This window comes from Nelumbo lutea, chromosome 1 (genome assembly GCF_056320005.1).
Source record: "Nelumbo lutea isolate HS-2025 chromosome 1, American lotus-T2T, whole genome shotgun sequence".
Classification (NCBI taxonomy): Eukaryota; Viridiplantae; Streptophyta; class Magnoliopsida; order Proteales; family Nelumbonaceae; genus Nelumbo; species Nelumbo lutea.
Window position 1 is genome coordinate 92,175,567 of NC_142684.1, and position 22,557 is coordinate 92,198,123.

Genomic DNA, 22,557 nt, shown 5'->3' on the forward strand with positions numbered 1-22,557 from the left:
AATACCGATATGTATTGTATCAGGGGCTTCCCGATATGCCCCTATAAGGGATGTTTCGGGGTCTCAACCGGTTTCAAGGGGTGGATGGAGCTTAAACCAATTCCTCTAAACCAAATTTAAAAAAAAAAAAGAAAACTGAAAAAAAAATAAATAAATAACTACCGACATGCCTTTACCAATGTGTCAGATGTATCGATAATTTGAACCTTGGGTTGAGGTCGAAATTATCGGCCCTACTCGTAGATGAAACTTTTATGAAGGGTTTTGAAAAGTTGATTCAAATATTGAATCGGGGAAAAAGAATAAATGGTTCATTCTGTGACTGAAAATGGATTGGTTAAATCCAAATTAGATTCGATAAAAAAAATATCCACAAGCAAAATACTTAGGCCCCGTTTGATTTTTCGGAATAGTTGCTTGGAACATTCCCATTCCAACTATTTATTTGAGAGGAATGGGATTCTCCCTTGTGGGGAATGGCCATTTTAATCTACTTGCAAAATATATTTCCCATTCATTTCTCAAAACCTATAGAACTCTTGACATAAGAACCCCTAAACCTTGATATTAATACTTATAAAAAAACCCCAATAGCAATATTGATAAGAATAATAAATAATAGTATTATAACAAATTATTAATAATATTTAAAATGATAATAGAGTAATAATATTATATTAATAATTAAATAATAATAATAAAAAATATTGAACAAATACGATATTCATAAACTAATAAGAAAATAATGGTAAAAGATAACAAAATAATAACATATTAATAAATTATTCACAACAGTAATAAAATACTAAGATAGTAATTACAAAATAATAACCTTAATGGTAATGCAATCAAATTCCCTTTGGATTTTTCTTGGCCTTGAAAATTTTTGTTGCTTCTCTTTTCCCATTTTGACCACAAATGGTTAATGTCAATCCCAAATAAAAACATCAAGGACATGGAATGAGTAAATGTGTTAATGTCTCACCACAAACTAAGGAAAGGCTACAAATATGAGGTCAAAGGCACCATTGTTAGAAGATAGTTGTCTTAAAAGTTCTTCCTAAGGGAATGCTCTTCTAACATTTTCCCATTGCATAAAAGATCCCCATTCCAAAAACCAAGAATCGAAAATAAGTTATGCAAATTGGGCCCAGATTAGGCAGATCTAAAAAGGGCTTGATTTGGCTAATTTGGAGCCTCAAAACAAAATATATGTATGGTTGAGGGGCACAAAAAGGTAGTTTTGGGTGAAATTTCATAGAGTAGGTTTTTGGGTAGTCTGAGGTGGTTGGTAAATTTAGATTAGGCCAACTGGACCCGAATTGGGCGGATTTTGAATCTGCTCAATATAGAGCCTTGAAATGGAATCTTGGTGCGGTGAAGGGGTAAACGAATGTGTTTTGGGATGAAATTTTATAGTTAGGCATTTGGAGGTGTTCAGGATTTAAAGGTGATGTCTGATTAGTTTGGAGCATCAAGATCATAGGAAATTGGGCCAACGAGATATTTTAGAACAAAATCTTTGTTTGATGGAGGGGAAAATGGGGGAATTTGGGGTTAAAACTTTATGGGCAGGTATTTTGATGTATTTGAAGTTTAATGGTATAGTTTAACCAGTTTAGATGTGTCAGGATCAAAGGAATTTGGGTTCTGAGTTTAATAGTGTGGTTTAATCGATTCGAGATGTGTCAAGATTAAGGGAATCTTGATGGAAGGGTAAACGGAGGAATCTTGAGTTTAAATTTCATGGATATATGTCTTTAGAGCTTCTTGGTATGATGGTTGTGTCTGATCTAGTGGTTGAAGTGTAGTTACTAGTCAATCGGGGCCATCGAATAGGTACCAGGCGGGTTTAATAGTAGATCCGAGGACTCTCAGGGTGAAATTTAGGTTTTTTGGTTTTTGGGGTGTTTCAAATGGATCAAAATGGTCTGATCGAGGATTTGGAGTGAATTGGAAGTTTAGGCGGTGAATCGAGCTAAAATCGGGTGTTGATAGATACCCCTCTTTATTGTGAGGTAAGAAACTACGAAACAATAAAAACTAAAAAAAAGCACACAAAGAATTTTATGAAAGGCAAAATTGGAAAAGGGGAAAGGTGAGGAAGGAAGATTTAGATGAAAAGGAATTCACTTGCAGCATTGTTTCATCATGTTCAAGCCATTTTATTCTTGGCAAAGCAACCTTTCCTAGGTATCAAGAATCTTCGAAATCTAGAACTACTTATTGTTGTTTTATTATCACCTTTTTATTGTTGTTTTATTATCACATTTTACTATAACTACTTATATTTACTCATATTTTATTATTATTATTATTATTAATAAATAGCTTTGGACGAAAATTGCAATTTTTTATTTAAAACTATCGGATTAAGTAATATATAGCTATGGACGAAAATTGCAATCGCTGATTCGAACTTGGTTTCTAACATAGAATGAGGAATGCAATGTTAATAAGGACGAAAACTAAAAATAACGACTAAGATGTGTTCAGCAAAGAACAAAGCAACCATCTAAACAGAAAACAAAATAAAAATAATGCCCCACTCTTAACCAACCAACAACTAGTTCGGTGGGTTTCGGGGATTCTACAGGAGCTAGTTCGGTGAGATTGAACCAACAGCTCCACTACTTTCCCCCTTCTCCTCCTTCTTCTCAGTTGCCTTACGACAATGTCAAAGATAAGAAATCAACCGGTTAAACAAGTAAAAAAAATTCGTCAGACTAAATCAAATGGGCTATATCTTCTCTGTCTGGCCTGAATCGAATCGATGTGTACTAACGAGAGTTGTGATAGGTTTGAAGGGATTCAGTAAAGAGAAGCAAGCTCCTAGACTCCGATTCCATTGAGAATGAGGGTCATACTTCGACTGTAAATGGATGATATAACTCAGCACGGTTGCTATCTTTCGATCTCGCTGACAGGAATGATGCTAAGAAATCCCAAAGATCAGAGGAGAAGAGGATGGAAGAGAGAAGAATATAACGGAGGGTGAGCGGCGTTCGAAGGCAAGGAAAAATAGAGGAGTAGCACTTGCTGCCACCACTGCCTTGTTCTCATAAAGAGGTAGATGACGATGAACAGTGCATCCAATTCGACCCCCTCTCCCCTTTTCGATTCTCTCTCCCCTGGGGCGAAAATGAAGCGCTTAGCCCATTTTGAAGACCGATAGTGGCATTTGTATAAATCTGATGAAATATGGGGGTAATTTTTGTAATTTTGTGAATTTGGGTCTAACTTGTCCATGTGATCAACCAGGGTTTTGGTTCAATGATGAGAGGGTTTTGGTCAACGATCAGATGGTTTAGAGAGGTTCGACTATGGAGGGGGGTCTTGCATGTATGGGCCAATGAGATTGGCCCAAATAAAATATTTCTTGATGGGTGGGTAAATTGGTGGTAGTTTTGATTGAAATTTGGCATGATGAAGTTTTTGGGCATTCTAGATCGATTAATTGGGCCCGGATTAAGAGATCTGGAAAGAGCTTGATTCGATTAATCTAGAGCCTCGAAACGGAATATGTATGCTATTAAGGGGCAAAAAAAAAGGCAATTTTGGGTGAAATTTCACAGGGTTGGGTTTTTGGGTAGTATGAGGTGATTGGTAAGTTTAGATTGGGCCAACTGGACTGGGATTAGGTGGATTTATAATCTAGTTAATCTAGAGCCTTGAAATGAAATCTTGGTGCAATGGAGGGGTAAATGAAGGTGTTTTGGGATGAAATTTCATAAGTGGGTATTTAGAGGTGTTTGGGATATGAAGGTGATGTCTGATTAGTCTTGGAGAGTCAAGATCATAGGAAATTGGGTCAACGAGATGTTTTAAAACAAAATCTTTGCTTAATGGAAGGGAAAATGGGGGAATCTAGGGTTGAAAATTTATAGGCAAGTATTTTGATGCATCTAGATTTTAATGGTGTGGTTTAATCAGTTCGGATGTGTCAAGATCAAGGGAATCTGGGTTCTGAGTGTTCAGGCTAATGAGAAGCGTCATAATGAAATATTTGCTTGATGGAAGGGTAAACAAAGGAATCTTGAGTTTAAATTTCATGGATAGATGTCTTGGGAGCTTCTAGGTATAATGGTTTTGTCTGATCTAGTGGTTGATGTGTAGGTAGGGATCAATCGGGGCCATCAGATAGGTATCGGGCGGGTTTAACGGTGGATCTGAATGCTCTCAGGGTGAAATTTGGATTTTTTTTGGGTTTGGGGTGTTTCAGATAGATCAAAAGGGTCTGATTAGGGGATTTGGGGTGAATTGGAAGTTCAGGCGGCAGACCAAGCCAAAATCGGGTGCTAACATTTGGTAACATAATTACATCCCCATTGGTATTGCTTTGGCCTCTTGGAACATAGTGGCAACTTTCATTCACTTGAGCTTCATACATAACGAAGGTTAGCGTAGTATCCTTGTGTAAACCGATTGGTTAGGATTGGTTTGATACCCAACAACTAAGGTAACAAAATTATGGGGAAGGGATCATTGGATTGATTCTTTAGGGTATGGAGCTTGTCGTTTATCCACCCGAGTTTTCTCTATTGGAGTGCTACACAATGGTTGTAACAAAATGTGGAAGGGTTTTGGGAATCCATCCATCCATTTGGAATAATGGAACAATCATCTATTTGAATAATTATTAAGTGTGCATGTGCTTTGTATGTGGCAATTTTTTATTATGATGATGGTTATAGTAAATAATATGTTTCCAAAACTTTTAGCATTCTTTTTGTATTTTTTATACTTTTGTGTGTTTTCATTTTTTTTAATTATTGTTGTTGTTGTTGTTGTTGTTATTTTTAATTATGACATCAAGGATTTAAGCATTTGACCCAGAAAGGTTGAATTTTTGACTCATTACCAAAAATGGAAACAACTATATTGTGTTGGGTATTTTATTTCTATCATCAGTAGAAATAATTATTCTTTGTCACACTTATTTTGTTTAATATGGTTAATTCAATGTTTTAAAAATTGACCTAGAGGCCAGACCACTTTTACCTTTGGTTATGGGTCATTGGTTCCACTGTTCGAGTTAAACAGGTCAAACCATGCCATGTCATCATTCTATACAAGTATATATATAGTTTTTTTGGAAGTATATATAGTCATAGATACATATATTTATATATGTATATAAACACATATTTTATCAATAAATAATGTATAATTATATTCTACAAATAATATATGTATTATTTTATATTTAATTTAATTTTAAAATTTTTATTTATAAAAATATTAAATATTACAATTTGAGGCCATATACGGTTTTTAATGTAAAAATAGTGAGTGCGAGGTGGGTAGCACCCTTAGGCTTAGTTTGAAAGGAGCACAAATGCAAATACCAACAAAATAACACAAAATATAAGGTTTTGCACTCTACATATTTGCATTTGTACTCGTTCCAAACTGAGCCTTAATGTACATCATGATACAACAATCATGAATGGATACATGCAACTAATTTCACTAGAACTAGTTTCTAATAGGGAAAACAAACAATCTAGCCCCTTTATCCCACTCAACAAGAAAAACTATAGAAGGCCAAATAATTTAAGGTAATGTGGACTACAAATTTGCTCTCTAGTTCCTTCCAAAACCTAATCACACCCTCAACACTAAGTATAGAAAGAAAAGCTATTATTTACCATACAATTTCCGACAAAAAAAAATACTATTTCAATCATAAATAGAGCCTCACTCACAAAAACAAAGATATGTTTAAGTAATCAATTATTAAATCAAACTAAGGAAAAACAACAACAACTAGGTTAACAGGCATGCGAAACATGTAGAAAAGTGACAAACATTAGAACAGTTTTTCTTTACTTGACCCTTGACCTTTGAGATGTAGACATTTTTGCGACGTCAAAATTAAGGTTTCTATTTTTGCAATCAGAAGAGCACACAAGAAAACAATGAATAGAGAGCATAGTGGGTTAGGTGAGCCCATCACAACCCAAATCCGAACTGTATGTAAAAGTACATACATACTTAGACGGGCTTGATTTTAAGTTTGATGATGACATAGACCTAGTTCAAACTAAACCAGTCACAACCTAGACAATTGCACTTAGTAGCCATGGTTTTTGCAAATGATCTCAATGTGTTTATGTTCGATTCTAAGCTAAATTACTAAATGTAAAGTATTGTTGCAAAAGCTAGTACTTAATGGTTTTTTCACACTTTATCTATCAGAAATTATTTATAAATTGAATGTAAACTACTAGAATTTCATACTTTATGGTCTCTTCCTTTTACTTAACTAAGGAGAAATTGTTAGTAAATATCCATCACTTATTGCTTTTTTCATTTTAGAAATTACTAGAAATTGACTATATATTATAAAAGCATCAGAAATTGACTGTATATTAACTATATATTAAAAGAGTACTATAAATTAACAACAATGGTTAAAATTTTCCAATATTAATCATAATTCACAAAAAACTAGTAGAACTAGCAATAATTTTACAGTAACTTTTACATCTTTACTTACCATAAATTATCTATAAAATTGACTATAAATTAATAGAATTTTATAATTTATTATTTTTTCCTTCTATTTATTTAAGGATAAATTATTAGTAAATATCAATTAGTTATTGTTTTTCCTTTTCAAAAATTACTAGAAATTGATTGTATATTATAAAAATATCAGAAAATTAGTAAACATTATCAAAATTAACAATAATTTTCCAAAAATTAGTAAAATTAACAACAATTTTCAGTAATTTTGATATCTTTTATTTACTAGAAAGTAGCTACAAATTGGCTGTATATTACTAGAAATAATCAAAATATATAAAAAAAATTATTAGAAATTATCTTTAACTACTAGAAATTGACTATAAATTATAAAAAATACAATAAATTAATAGAAATTATAAAATTACCATAATTAAGCAAAAATCATAAAAAAATATGTAGAATTGGCAATACAAAATTATCATAAAAGATCATTAGAAATTATCTATCCACTAATTGTAAATTTTGATATATCAACATTTAATAAAGGTTATAAAAAATTATCAATAATTTATTGTTTTATCCCTTCATTATTTAGCAATTACTATACAATAATTTTTCCAAAAACTATCATTGAATTATCGTTAAGAAATTGCTTAAAACTACCATTAAATAAGCTATTATTCAATTAAAATAGCTTATATAGTTAGGAATATAATATGAATTGAAGACAAGAGAAACATTAATTATAAATTAGCTAAAGAGATTTGAGATCTTAGAGTGATTATACTACAAAAAAATATAGCAAACTTACATAGGATTTATGAACATTAATTTATGAAATCCATTCCTTTTTTATCCTAATAAAATTAACTCATAGCATTAAAAATATATCATGTTTATAGGAGAACGGAATAATTCCAAACATGAAAAACAGTTGTTTCAAATTGCTATAAATGATTGAAAATCTAAGGATGATAATCCTGTCAAAGAAGCTCAATGTATGTATAAAAAGAGGAATTACTTGAGCTATAAGGAAGGCAACCATGTTGTATGAGAGATTGTGTAATGATATATCAACCATTGGAATTCAATCTCCACTTTTGGTTAGATGCAATAACATTTTTTTGAAGAGATCTTCTATCCTCTTGAATGACCATGCGGTTATTCTTACTAGTGAAATGGTAAGACGTGTGGGTGATAATAGAGGTATTACCAATTTTATCTCTAAATTATTGTATGGTTAACTTGCTTATTATCTGCATGAAAACAATATTTATCACAAATTAGTACAAATGATTAAAATAAATGAATCCCACAAAAGAAGTATGTTATATCTACAACAAGGAAACTTACTATAGCTATTAGGTTAGCAACTTTGCTGCAAGAAAAAAAATGTTCATTAAAGTATCAACTATTAAAAAGCAATCTGTAGCTTTGGTTATACATGCTAATATATCGTTTAGGAGAACTTCTCTTTTGTTGAGCCTAAGGGTGGAAACGAATCAAACTTTTCATAAGCTATTTGAGCTTGACATGTGAAAGGATCAAATTGGCTTGGTCTAAACCGAGCTTTGAGCCGAGTTTGAGACTAATATATAGGCTCGTTTGCTAACCAAGTTGAGCTCAAGCCTAATGAAGCCAGGCCCATGGGGCTCGTAAGCCTAATCGAGCTTATATATATATACATATACATACATATATTAATAAATAATTTTTATTATATGCATAACAATAAATATATTAATAAAAAATTGTCTACTCTTATGTATTTCTTTTGTTTATTTTTTGCTTAATAAAGCCCACGAATTGCATAGGTCCCTGCTAGTTCCCACATATAATCCTTACAAACTGGGCTATCTAGATATTTTTACCTTTTCATGAGAGAAGTAACCTATTAGAATAACAGAATTCTGTTATATGTCTTTCACTTAGAATATTCTAGATTTGATAATTTGTATGGTTAGCATCCAGGTGAGTTTCATGTTTTGTAAAGTTGTAAATGACAAAAAGTAAAGCTGGCTTTTCTGAATGTGCATCTCCTGCCCACAGTAACTCTGCCCACATTTACCTACATATTATTGCAACCGCATGTGGAGAACATCTTATCCTCATACATAGTATTATGCACAGGGAGATGTTTCCAATGCACGGGGGGTAATGTGTTGTGGGTAGACGTGGGTGGGAGATCTAGAGTCACCTTTTCTTGAGGTTTTTTTTCGCCAATTCCTGTACCGTTTAACATGACCAATTAGCAAGTATTCTCAAAAGTAAACACCCCCTTGTACCATGGGATCAATGACAAATACCCCTTCGAACTTTGCTTTATAACAAATACCCAAATGATGGGATATGTTAAATTACCACGTCCGCTTGAACTTTCCTTACTTTCTTTTCCTTGCCATTTTCTTCTAAACCTTGTTGGCAAAAAAAATGCCTCCATTTTCTCCAAACAAAATGGCTAAAATAATAAGAATAATTTCACTAGCATAGGATTTTTTTTTTTTCAATTCTTGATTCATTTCATTGAAATTAATGTCTCTTCATCTTAAAAGATAAAAATTATCCACTCATTTCTCCAATAAATCAAAAAACCCAAATGAAACCATAAATTTATATCTATCAGAAAGAAACCGTTAGCATTTTTTTTTTGAATATTGAATCCAGCCAGAAATTTGCAAGGTCTATTGGAGCAAGCAAGAGGAGTTCAATGTTATAACTAATCGATCCCATGGTACAAGGGGGGTCTTTCTAATTTACCCAAAGAAATGACAATTATGCTACGTGCATGGCAACTTCATTACCTGTCCTAGTAATGTATGAAACATTAGATTCAAGAAAATACATATGAATAGGGTTCATACTTGTTATCATCAAATGATGGATATTTTTACTTGTTCTTATTCCTTACAATTTTGACAAACCAACATATAATATTTAATTTGATGGTCATTTGAAGAATTAATTATTTTATAGGAAATTTAAATCCTAAGAACACCAATTAAAAATTTCATCCATCATCTCAAAATACTTCCTACGCCAATTCCTAAACAATAAAAGAGGTCCAATAACATCGCAAAAGCCCAATGTACAACAAATAGCCATCCATGAATAAAAAACCAAGTCTCTTTCCATCAAACCTTCTTCGTTGTCATTTTGGTGGGGCTGTGGTGATGGATTGTCCAACATCGAACAATTCATTTTTAACGGTGGCCCACAAAGTCCTTGATTACTAATATAACTGTCCTCCTTGAATGTAAGAAAATTGTTCTGAGAAGGGATTGTTCCAGATAGGTGATTGAAGGCCAAATTAAAAGTTGAAAGAAAAGTGAGTTGAATTAATTGAGGATGAATGATTCCATCTAGGTTGTTGTGAGAGAAAGATACAAACTCTCCAACTGTTCCAAATTTTGAAAGGACTCAGGAATGTGACCAATTAGAAGGTTGTGGGACAAGTTCAATGAGCGTAATATTGTTGACACAGGAAGGTATGCTCCCAGATAGGTTGTTATCTGAAAGATCCAAGGCATTTAATTGTTGCATTTGGCAAAACGATGTTGGGATGGGGCCTTGAAAAAGATTTTCTCTTAAGAGAAGCATGCGTAGATTTGGGATGATTGGCAACCAATTTTCTATATGGCCAGACAAGTGGTTCCTACTCAAATCAAGCACAGCTAGAGACGAGATACTTGATGCATTGATTGCAATAGGTTCTGCAATGTTGTTTCCATCAAGACATAAGTTGGTTAAACTCCACATACTGGAAAGCCTTGACATGGCATTCAACTCATTGTTCGATAGGATCAACTGTGATAAAACACTGTTATTTTGGGATAATCCACTGGGCACTTCACCTATAAAGGCATCTTTAGCCAGGAATGTTTCCTTCAAGTTTATTGCTAGAGATGTTTAAATATGCTAATTGTAGAAGGAGCTCACGAATGTTGGTAGGAAGTTGGCTTTTAGAGTGAAGTTTTATTATACAACAGCCAAGAAGGAATGGTGCCTTGAAGTGAGGCATGAGACAAAAGTATAGCACTTAGGTTGTATTGAGTTGAAATGAAGCTAGGAATGATATTTCGGTGGTGATTATTGAGCTTGCATTTGGCAAGATTTAGAACATCAAGTTGGAAAGAAGGAACCCAAGATGGTGATTCTGTTTCAATCCATAATCGGTCATTAATTGTTTGAAAGATCAATTTGTTTAAGCTGGGACAAGTTGGCAATCATAGAGAAGGAGAGTGTTCCATAAAGCCTGCTATGAGAAAGATCAAGTGTTCTTAGTGATGTCAAGTTATTAATTGTTGAAGGGGGAATATCATTTGCAATTTGATTTTGAGAAAGATCCAACACTTCCAAGGAGTTGATTTTTCTCAGACAAGACCAAACATTGCCTTCAATCATGTTTCCTTGGAGATTCAACTCTTGTAAGTTTGTTAGTTGACATATCCCTGCAAAGCAAAGGTTGTCCCCAAGGAGGCATTAGCCGTCAATCATATAAGAGAATGTGAAATTAGAGAGCTTACTTTTTATGTAAATTGATCAATGTCATCTTGTTAATTTTTATAGAAAGATGACCTGATTCTCTATTCTGAGACTACTCCATCGGAAGAAATCCAATCAGGGTACAATTGAATCAAGCTTTAATCAAATAGTTTTAGGCTCAAGTTCAAATAGGCTCAACTCGAGTTCAATTCTAATCAAGTTCAAATCTCAAGGCAATCTCAACCAACATACACACAATATATATATATATTGCGAGTTATAAATGAGAAAATAGGGAAATGAGAACTAATGTTCCTTTTGGGCCCTTTAAATGGTCCCATGGTCGTCCCTTTTGGGCTAGTTCCTAGCATCTTAATCATTCAAATGTGCCTAGGCTTTTCCTCGTTTACAAGAAAATAGGGAAATGAGAACTAATGTTTGCTTATAATAATTATTAATATATTTGTGAGTCATAAATGCAAGGCTAGGAAAATTTAATTGGTATGAGAAGATGGCACATGTCCTTATTATATTTCAGCAAAGCAATTTTTTAGATATCGAGAAAGCTTGAAAATGAATTTAATTGAAGGATAAACAAAAATAAGTAGAAATGGATACCTGTCGGGATATGTTTCAGGTTATTGCGTGATAAGTCGAGTTTTTCCAACAAGGAGAGGTTTTGGAATAGGCCTGAAGGTAGGGTTTGATCGGTGAGACCGATATCACCTACATACAATTCCTTGACATTCGTACATCTAGTTAATTCTGCAATTAATTAAAGCAATTAGCTAACAATACAATCGATTATTTAGTACAATTGTCTGGGAGTGGTAAAGCATCGAGATGATCGTATGATAAACCAAGCATTTCCAATAACGAGAGATTATGAGATAGACATCCTACAGGTAGCTTTCCATCACCCAGATCGACATTTTGCAAGTACAATTGTCTGAGATTGCTTGCTTTTTTGCACAAGGCTGCAGAAATATATAATGTTTTATTAGATGAAGTGATAATTAATTTATATATTATAAATTTAAAATTTTATGGCTAACTAGCTAGCTGGATGGGAATAAAGATAGACAGATAGTATGTATAGTTTGGATTATTGAGGTAATGATTGTTTATCTGGCTGTGTAACTAATAATATTTCTCGTCAGTAATAAGTTCATGGGTTCACTGTCAAAGGTGTGAGTCTTATGAATTTTATTACTAACATAAAACATTATCATTGCTTCCACAGCCGCTAAATAGTTATGGCATTCAGAGCAAGGTTTTTAAAATCGAACCTAACATGATTGTTCAGGGGTTTGGTTCTTGGATCGAATGATCTGACTGTTTGAATCGAATGGATGGCCCATTCTGATAAAAATGAAAAAAAATAAAAAAAAAATTATTAGCCGGATTGATGATTTGAATGGTTTAACCACCTGAGTCAATGATTCATTGACCAAATCAACAATTTTTGGCAAAAAAAAAAAAAAAAAGACTCTAGGGTGAAATGGGTGACTGGTTTCCAATTTTTCCAGTCCGATTTTAAAAACATTGATTCAGATAGAAAGAAAGATGTTCAATATATATATATATATATATATACCCATTAGTACAGCTGAGGATGATCCCATAGATTTCCACTATTGTCCAGAGTCAATTGTTTGAGATTGGTGGCGTTGCATAGAGTTGCATAACAAATAAGGTTATATGATTGGTTTATTTGAAAATTATGGGATCAAACGTTACACTAGAACACCAGCTGGGAGTGTTTTCATGTTGAATAAGGCAAGGGTGTCAAGTGAAGAACGATTAATGTTCAAAAGGCAGGGGGGTATACTGATCATTTAGATTGTTGACCAATCAAAACCAGATTTTTAAGAGTCCGGGATCCACATAATGCTACAAAGGCAATACCACAAAATAATTAATACAAGATCTAGTAAGCAGTCTAGAGCAGTATATACATAAATGCAAGATCAAATCAACCCCCGAGACTGCGCCCCACAATGTCCCATAATACTTTATGGCCGTTTATTAGAAACATCTCCCAATGATATTATCATCTGAAGATGTCCTTTCTGTGGGGAAGAGGGGACGACCAAACATATATATATTCCTGTATTTTCCCGTAATATTGCCCAACAAAACATGGATGTTATTGGACTTTCTACATAATTAAAAATTTGTAATCGGTGGGCCAAATTAACTCAGGAAATTGGAAAGGAGAACAAGGTTAATATCTTTGAATTAGGTGATACTCTGGGTAATAATAGAAACCAGAAAATTTTTCGAAATAACGCCTATCATCCTTCTAAAATAGCAACAAAAGCAATTTCATCTTATAAAAACTAACAATCCAACCACAGTTCATGTAAGCTGGAATCCACTGGATGATGGCACAGTTAAAATCAACTTTGATGCCGTGAGAAAATCAGACGGCCAATGTGCAATTAGTGTAGTTGCCTGAGATTGTGACGGATAAGTCTTACTCTTACATGTTGTCAGCAGGGATATTGGTAGATGCACAATTAACATAGCTGAAGGATGAAGGATGGGCAGCAATGGAAGCGGTTCAAGTTGCAACAAGATTTAGACGAAGTATCATTATTGAAGGTAACTCAAGCTACGCTAATCATTTTAACAAATGCGCTATGAGAACTGCAAACAGCACAACCTCATAGTGACCTTCATGCATGCAACTTTGTAGTTGATTGGTTGGCAATGCAAACTTCGGTCACTATTTCTTAATGAACCCTCCTGTCCCCTCTCCAAATTTGCCTTTATTTGTTTAGGGGATAAGTGGGTTCAGTTCACCTATTTGATTTTTGTAATTCCTCTTGGTTTGTCTTCTTCTAATAATTCCCATTCTATGAGAGAGATATATGCCATGTCAATGAATAGTCCGCTCATATATCTTGTGCACATAGATTTCTAATTCAAATTTCTTATTTTTTTATGGAAATAACATTTATTATTATTTTTAGATAGTGTGATTAATGTATTAAGCTTTTTTTCCTTGTATTTGTATTTTGAAGATTTAAAATTATTTTTGTTACTTTTAATCAAATCATTTACTTTATGAAAATATTTTTTATACAAGTTAATGAATGACACGATGGGAAAAAAATATTCTTTGACTACTGAAAGTATTAATTAATTAATGGCGAATTCTGAGCTTGCTAATTGATTGCCTAATATTGCTTGTATTTAAATGCCAAACAAAAGATAAGGGAGCTCATTTAAACAAAATCGTTCTTATAACCTGAATAATTTGCTTCTTCTTCAACTTTCAATTTTGTCAAGAAAGAACTTCTAAGCTTTTGGCGGCACAGGGGTTTAGGCTATGATCCCTCATGTTGAACTCCCTTCTTTTGTTCTCTAGATTGGAATATACCAAAAAAAAAATGTAACCAATTATAATATATATATAAAGGAAGGCCACATCTAGAGGTGTAAATCGGGTCATGCCATTCACAGTCCAACACGGTTTAGCACAATTCTGGACCAACTTGACACAATTTGGACCAGCCTGATACGATGAAACACTGACTGTGCTGGGCCTAGGGTTTTAAGTCCATGGGCTGGCATGCGTGTGCCATGCCGCCCACGGCTTGCATGCTAGCATGACCCTCAGGCTTGCAACGAGCCTACCCGAGATACCCAACAGCTAGTTTCAACTTTTTTTTTGGGAGGGGGGGAGTTTATAGAAATACCCTCTAACTATAAACAACTATATAGGGGGTATTTATGTATTTGGCTTTGTGGGGTGGGGGGGAAGAAAATGACAACAATGCCCCTCCAATAGCTATATAATACATAGTTTGGGGGCATTTGGGTAAAGTGATAAATGACATATAATATCCAAAGTACCCTCCCAACAACTAAAAAACAACTAGTTTTTAGGGTATTTGAGGCAATTGAATTATAAATTACTCTATCCTCTACTATTCTCATTACACCAATTCTACAATTCTCTTCTTGTGCTCTCTCTACTCTCCATTTGTCAATTTTATTCACGTTTCAACAAGAAGAATGCTTGCTCAAGTATCTTAAGTTGTCAATTTGGGTGGCTTAGAGACTTCAACCATTGAAATTAATCAAGTTGAGATCTTGAACCAATAATCCGAGTAAGTGCAATTAAATCAATTTTATTTTTTAGAATTAAAAAAACAGCCAGCTCCTCTCGAAACGAATTCCCCAACATCAATATGTTCAAGGTCGACAATGTTTAGTTGCAACATGATAGTCTTAGAACTGATATTGATGCTACTGATATTGTTGTAGTTCCCACCCCTAGTACAACTATTAAGGGAAAGAAAAAGAAGGGCACTAAATTGACTAGCCTAGTTTGGAAAATATTTGAAATAGAGTAAGTGATGAGAGTAGAATTTATCACATTTTTATCCCCAAACATTTTGTCTTGCATACTTAATTAGTACTTAATTGGACTCATATTTCTTGTATTTCGGTTCAGGGCATGAAAAAAGGCATCGGGAGCAAAGAAAGGCAAATCGAATGATTTTTTACAATTTTGGCACCACTCAGTAATCTGAGCCTAACTCGCGTATCCAAACTCCAATTGGGCTGATTCTATACCCATTGGATAGATAAGAGAAAAATCCACAACTTTTATGTTTTGGTCTTTCACATATTCGGCCTGTATCAAAGTCAAATCCTGGCCCAAAGTTGGAAAAAATTCATAGGAAGGCCCAATCCGTAGCTTAAGCCCAACTTGCAGAAAAAGCCTGGCAGCAACCCAATTCACAGAAGAGGTCAAATACAAATCGAAGAACAAGAAATTGAGAAGAGTCTTATTAGATCTAAATTCATGATGTAATCCCATAAAGATAAAGAGAGGCATCAAGAAGCAGAGGAGCAATCCAGCTATCAAGCAAGAAGTCTGCAAAAAGGAGGTGGCAACAAAGAGAAGAGGAGATCTCAACTCTAAGGGCAAAACCATGAGTTATTTCTTTCCTCTTGTTTGTTTTATTTCTGCTAGTATGAACTAATTTATCTATAGTTAGGGTTGTGGAAAGCCTAATCATATCAATGAATATATTTTTATTCTGATTTATTCAAAATCATGATTTCTATATAGTCTATGAACTATCTTGCTTAATGCTATTAGGAGTGACCATTTCTTAATTGATCAGGCATATGTGAATGAATCGAGAGAGGAATTCACATAGCTGGCCACATAATTCATGGTGTGAATTGAATGGTATATAGGGGTATATACACATGATTCATCTGAATATAATAGTTTTTCCTTGGACTTAATGCGCTTCTATCTTGAGAACTCTAGTCGAGAGATCGATGAGCTACCTGATAGAAGTAGTTTTAGTATATCTCGAGAGAGAATATTAAATAAAATTGGAAAGACTTCAGCTTATGGGAATGGCAAATTATATTGGATAATCTCATCCACTAATATTCATTGGAATGGTTAGGTGGACCAAAAGCCCTTGCGAATTCAACCAATCATTACATAATTCAACATTGGTTATTTCTGCTCTTGTTTTCTTTTTCTGCTTTTCATTAGTTTTTATCTTCAAATCTGAAATTCGATTGTCAAAATAATTAAGGAAGGTTGTAGTTCTAATACTTATTTTGTTAAATCCTCGTGGGAACGATATTTTTATACTACTTGATAACTAGTTCACTTTCTAGGTTATATTTATAGTTATCAAATTTTTGGCACCGTTACCGGGGATTTAATTCTAAAATAATATTAGAACTTGTTAACCTTGGTTAATTTGGATTTTTTTTTCTTTCTTTATTTAAAGAGATGTTTGGGAAGTATCCTCACCATGGGATACCAATTTGGCATCAAATTCAAACTTTTTATAATGGCATTACTCCATCCTATCGTTCCATCATTGATGCAGTTGTAGGTGGCACAATCATGAGGAAAACGCCAGGTGAAGCCTATGATCTAGTGGAAGAGATGGTGTCGAACAGCTACCGGTGGAGTAATGACCGAACTGATCGAAGGGGAGTACACCACATCGGTTCCCTTGCAGCCATATTTGCCCAACTTGCTAGTCTGAATAACAAATTTGATACTTTTAATATTGCAGCAATGAATACATCATCTAGCATTCCATGTGATTTATGTGGTCAAATAGGACATACTAATTCTGACTGTCCATTAGGTAATCCTTTTGTTTCACACGAACATGCTAATTTTATCTCTCATACTGACAGGCCGAATTTCAACCCCTACTCAAACACATACAACCGAAGGTGGAGGAATCATCCAAATTTTTCAAGGAATAACAACTAGCAAAAAGCACCCATGGGATTCCAACAACAATCACTCCCACAAGAAAAGAAGAGTAATTTGGAAGAAATGATTTCTAAGTTCATGAATGCTATTGAAGCAAAGCTCCAAGAACATGATAAAAGATTCTCAAATCAAGAAGTGGCTATTAAGAACTTAGAAGTTCAAGTGGGACAGATTGTGAGCATGCAGTCAAAAAGAAGAGAGGGACGATTGCCTAGCAATATAGAGAAGAACCCAAGGGAGCAAGTGAATGTCATTGCCTTAAAAAGTGGAAAGACTATTGGTGAGATCAAGGATGACGATCAAAAAGTTGAGGTAGCCGATTCTCAAATGGAGATCGAAGGGAGTACACCTAAACAGAATTTAGATGCTATTAAACTTCCTCTCCCCTACCCTAAAAGAGTTTTCAAAGCTAACTTGGATGAGGAAGTTAAGGAGGTTTTGAACAATTTGGAGGCCGATCAAGAAGGGTCCAAGCCAAGACAAGGTAATGCTCATTATATGATATTGTCGATTTCTAATAAGAGACCGTTACCCTCTGTTTTGCAGGCCCTTGTTCCATATTTAAACCCAACCATGATGGATGGAAGGGGAGCACACCGAAAGTTGCAACCACGAGAGTTAGAGGATCCGATTCATGTTTATTAAAGATAGGGAAGTTTGTTTTTCCTTTTTTCTTTTTGTTTTTTACATTTCTAGTTTAGTTTTTCTACCATTTCTTTGCATTTAACCTCACATTGGGGACAATGTAAGTTTTAAGTGTGGGGGAGGGGATTTAGGATTTAGGTTAGAATTTAGGTCGTGTTTTTTTTTTTTTGCATTTGAAAAAAAAAGAACCTCAACTCTTTTAAAATCAATTGAAACAATGTTCTAGGAAAATTTTTGTGAACCTAGTAATGAGGTATGATCAAAGAATACATGACTTATCTGAAGCCATCCCTTTTAAGCTAGTCTTAAATTCAGGTTTAAGTAAATAGGTAAATATTTTACCAAGCAATTCAATTGGTAGGACGGAGCATAAAATACACCTACCAACCAAGCAATTCAATAGTAGGATGGAGCATAAAATGCACCTACTAGCCAGCAATTCAATCAATGGGATGGAGCATAAAATGTACCTATTGACCAAGTAATCCTAACAGTGAGATGGAGCATAAAATGCACCCACTGACTAAGTCTTGAAAGGGAGATGGAGCATAAAATGCACTCACTTCCACCAAGAAAAAAAAAAGAGAGCAAGTAAAAATGTTTTTCCTAGTTTACTACCTGGTTTGTAGTAGCAAAAAAAAAAAAAAGGGATTGGCTGATATATAAGTTGAGTATAACTTAGTTGCGTTGATTCAACGTTTTGCAATAGTTAACCTAGAATATTTATGGAGAAAGATGAAGGAGAGTTGAGTTTAAAATTCAATAGGCTAGCTAGTTTGTTTTTATTTTATTTTTGCTTGAATTTTGTCTTACCCAAGAATGGGCAAAAGTTTAAGTGTAGGGGGGTTTGATGAGAGTAGAATTTATCATATTTCTATCCATAAATATTCTGTCTTGCATACTTAATTAGTACTTAATTGGACTCATATTTCTTGTATTTTGGTTCAGGGCATGAAAGAAGGCAACAGGAGCAAAGGAAGGCCAATCGGATGATTTTTCATTGTTTCAGCACCATTTAGTAATTTGGGCCTAACTCGTGTATCCAAATTCCGATTGGGCTGATTCAATACCCACTGGATAGATAAGAGAAAAATCCAAAACTTTTATGTTTTGGTCTTTCGCAAATTTGGCCTGTATTGAAGTCAAATCCGGGCTCAAAATTGGGGAAAATTCGTAGGAATGCCCAATCCGCAACTTAAGCCCAACTTGCAGAAAAGCCTGGCAGCAACCCAATTCACAGAAAAGGTCAAATACAAATCCAAGAACAAGAAACTGAGAAGAGTCTTATTAGATCTAAATTCATGATGTAATCCCATAAAGATAAAGAGATTGAGTTCATTAGATAAAGAGATAAGAGTAGGATTAGACTCAGACTTTATATTTTTGAGATATTAACTTCAAGAAAGAGTAGGAGACCACCCCCTCCCCTTAAAGCTATATAAAGGGGTAGGGGGCGGACTAGAGAGGCATCAAGAAGCAGAGGAGCAATCCAGCTATCAAGCAAGAAGTCTACAAGAAGGAGGTGGCGGCAAGGAGAAGAGGAGATCTCAACTCCAAGGGCGAAACCATGAGTTCTTTCTTTCCTCTTGTTTGTTTTATTTCTACTAGTATGAATTAATTTATCTGTAGTTAGGGTTGTGGAAAGCCTAATCATATCAATGAATATGTTTTTATTCTGATTTATTCAGATCAGAGCAATCCAGCTATCAAGCAAGAAGTCTGCAAAAAGGAGGTGGCAGCAAAGAGAAGAGGAGATCTCAACTCTAAGGGCAAAACCATGAGTTATTTCTTTCCTCTTGTTTGTTTTATTTCTGCTAGTATGAACTAATTTATCTATAGTTAGGGTTGTCGAAAGCCTAATCATATCAATGAATATATTTTTATTCTGATTTATTCAAAATCATGATTTCTATATAGTCTATGAACTATCTTGCTTAATGCTATTAGGAGTGACCATTTCTTAATTGATCAGGCATATGTGAATGAATCGAGAGAGGAATTCACATAGCTGGCCACATAATTCATGGTGTGAACGAATGGTATATAGGGGTATATACACATGATTCATCTGAATATAATAGTTTTTCCTTGGACTTAATGCGCTTCTATCTTGAGAACTCTAGTCGAGAGATCGATGAGCTACCTGATAGAAGTAGTTTTAGTATATCTCGAGAGAGAATATTAAATAAAATTGGAAAGACTTCAGCTTATGGGAATGGCAAATTATATTGGATAATCTCATCCACTAATATTCATTGGAATGATTAGGTGGACCGAAAGCCCTAGCAAATTCAACCAATCGTTACATAATTCAACATTGGTTATTTCTGCTCTTGTTTTCTTTTTCTGCTTTTCATTAGTTTTTATCTTCAAATCTAAAATTCGATTGTCAAAATAATTAAGGAAGGTTGTAGTTCTAATACTTATTTTGTTAAATCCTCGTGAGAACAATATTTTTATACTACTTGATAACTAGTTCACTTGCTAGGGTTATATTTTTAGATATCAGTAAGTTCAGGGAAAGGGTAAAAAAAGTTGTTTGTCAAAAATGTAGGAGTGACTTTAGCTACTATAACAAGGGTGGTACTGGCCACTTGGGCAGACATTTGCTCTCCCATGAGAAACAAGAAGAAGAGGAAGGGAAAGAAAAATCACAAACACAAATTGGGTGTGGGGTTTTTGGTACTTTTAAATATTCTCAAGAAAAAAAAGGCAAGAGTTTGCAAAATATATTGTATATGTTGAAACAAACATTTTTATTAGCTAAAGATACCAAATTTGAAATTTTTTTATGTAATTCTATAAACCCAAAATTTAAAAAGTTTCTAGAAATACTATTAGAACAGATGCTTTAAAAAAATATTCATATAAACAAAATTTAGTTTCTATTTTATTAAATCTTAATTCTAGAGTTGCAATTACTTATGGAATTTGGATATCTAAATTTAATATAAGTTATATTTTTTTTATGAATCATTTTATTGATGAAAATTGGATTTTACAAAAAAAAAGAGTTTTAAATTTTACTAGGGTTAAATGACCACATACTGGCCCAGCTATTGCTGCAAGTATTTTAAATACTTTACATGCTTATGGAATTGAAAATATTTTTTTTTCTATTAGTTTTGATGATGCTAGTAATAATGATCCAACAATAAATATTTTAAAATCTCAATTAAAACAATGTTTAAATGATAAATTATTTCTTATTCGATGTGCATGCCACATCTTAAATTTATGTATTTAGGATGCTTAAGTATTATTTCTGATCATGTTTCTAAAATTAAAAATTGTATTATATATATTAAAAGTTTTAGAGCAAGAAAACAAAAATTTAAATATTTATGTCAAAATTATAATTTAAAATATAAATATTTTTCTATTAGATATTCAACATAGATGAAATTCTACCTATTTTATGTTAGAAAGTTGTATTTCTTACAAACAAATTCTTACTGATTCTTATACTGTGAAAATGCCATATGATGTTATACTTGAGGAAGACTGGGAAATAGGAATTTGTATAAAATATTTTTTACAAATATTTTATGATGCAACTAATGAATTTTTTGGTATTTATTACCCAATTAGTTGTATTTTAATTAAGGGCAAATTTCTTAAAGTACACATATGATTTAGGAAATTGACTAACTCTACCCCTACTGTTTACATATTGTCTTAAAGTACCCTCAAGTTTTCTAATAATTGATATCATTGTTAAGCACTAATGGAAAAAATGAAATATTGAATTTGCCCTCCCTCAGATTTTCAAAATAAAACCCAACTGATTAAAATTTTCAAAAATTATAAGATAGTTTACATCAACCGGAAGGGTGAAGAGGATGGTCGTAAGGCAGAGAGAGTTCTCCACTTGGGTCTATGAACTTTCTTTGCATCCGTTGTTGAAGATGGCTGGTGGATGGAATCGAATGAGTCTACAATAGCATTGGAACACAAAGTGGATTTATATAGAGATGAGACCACATTGAGTGCATTGTTTGTTGGGCATATTTCGGTTGCAACTACTATTTCAAAATCCTAGTGAGCTCAAAGTGGATTTACAGGGAAAGGACTTTGACGGAGATGAAACTTGCATTCAGGTTAGAACTAGAGCATTGTTGTATTGCGGTTGCAACTATTGTTTCAAAGTCCTGGTGTACGTAAAGTGGATTTCCAAACTCCAAAATTGATTTATCGTCGACTGGTCCGTTGCAACTACTGTTTCAAAATCCAACAACCACAGTGAGCGCAAAGTGGATTTACAGTTTAAAATTGATTGACCGTTGATTGGTCCAAAAATGATTTACAGAGTTCGTTTTCCTTTTCTTCTTTGCCCTTTTTGTTCATGTCAAGAGTTCTTGGATCTCTTAAGTTTCAATTTTTGAACTTCAAATGGATCACATGGTTAGTTTGATTCTTAGAGGGGTGCCCTACTACTATTAGTCGATTACTAGGAGTTTATACTATATGGGAACTGATGTAGGTGCACATGGCAGGCCTTGGATTGCGCCATGTGGCATCAGATAGATGGAATCCTGGCCGAACATCTCTAACTGCTTCCAACCACTCCATGGCAAGGTTAGCTATAAAAGGGGGTACCCATTTTAAGGTAAAGCCATCTTACTCACACTTGCTCTCTTGCATTCAGAATCTCGAGAGACCTTTTATGAGCT

The 22,557-nt window shown here is 33.8% G+C and overlaps 1 pseudogene; it reads right to left on the minus strand.

Annotated features, from left to right (window-relative positions):
- Positions 1-9,459: 9,459 nt before the first annotated feature.
- On the minus strand, positions 9,460-12,557 carry LOC148876128 (cuscuta receptor 1-like; annotated as a pseudogene).
- Positions 12,558-22,557: the final 10,000 nt, after the last annotated feature.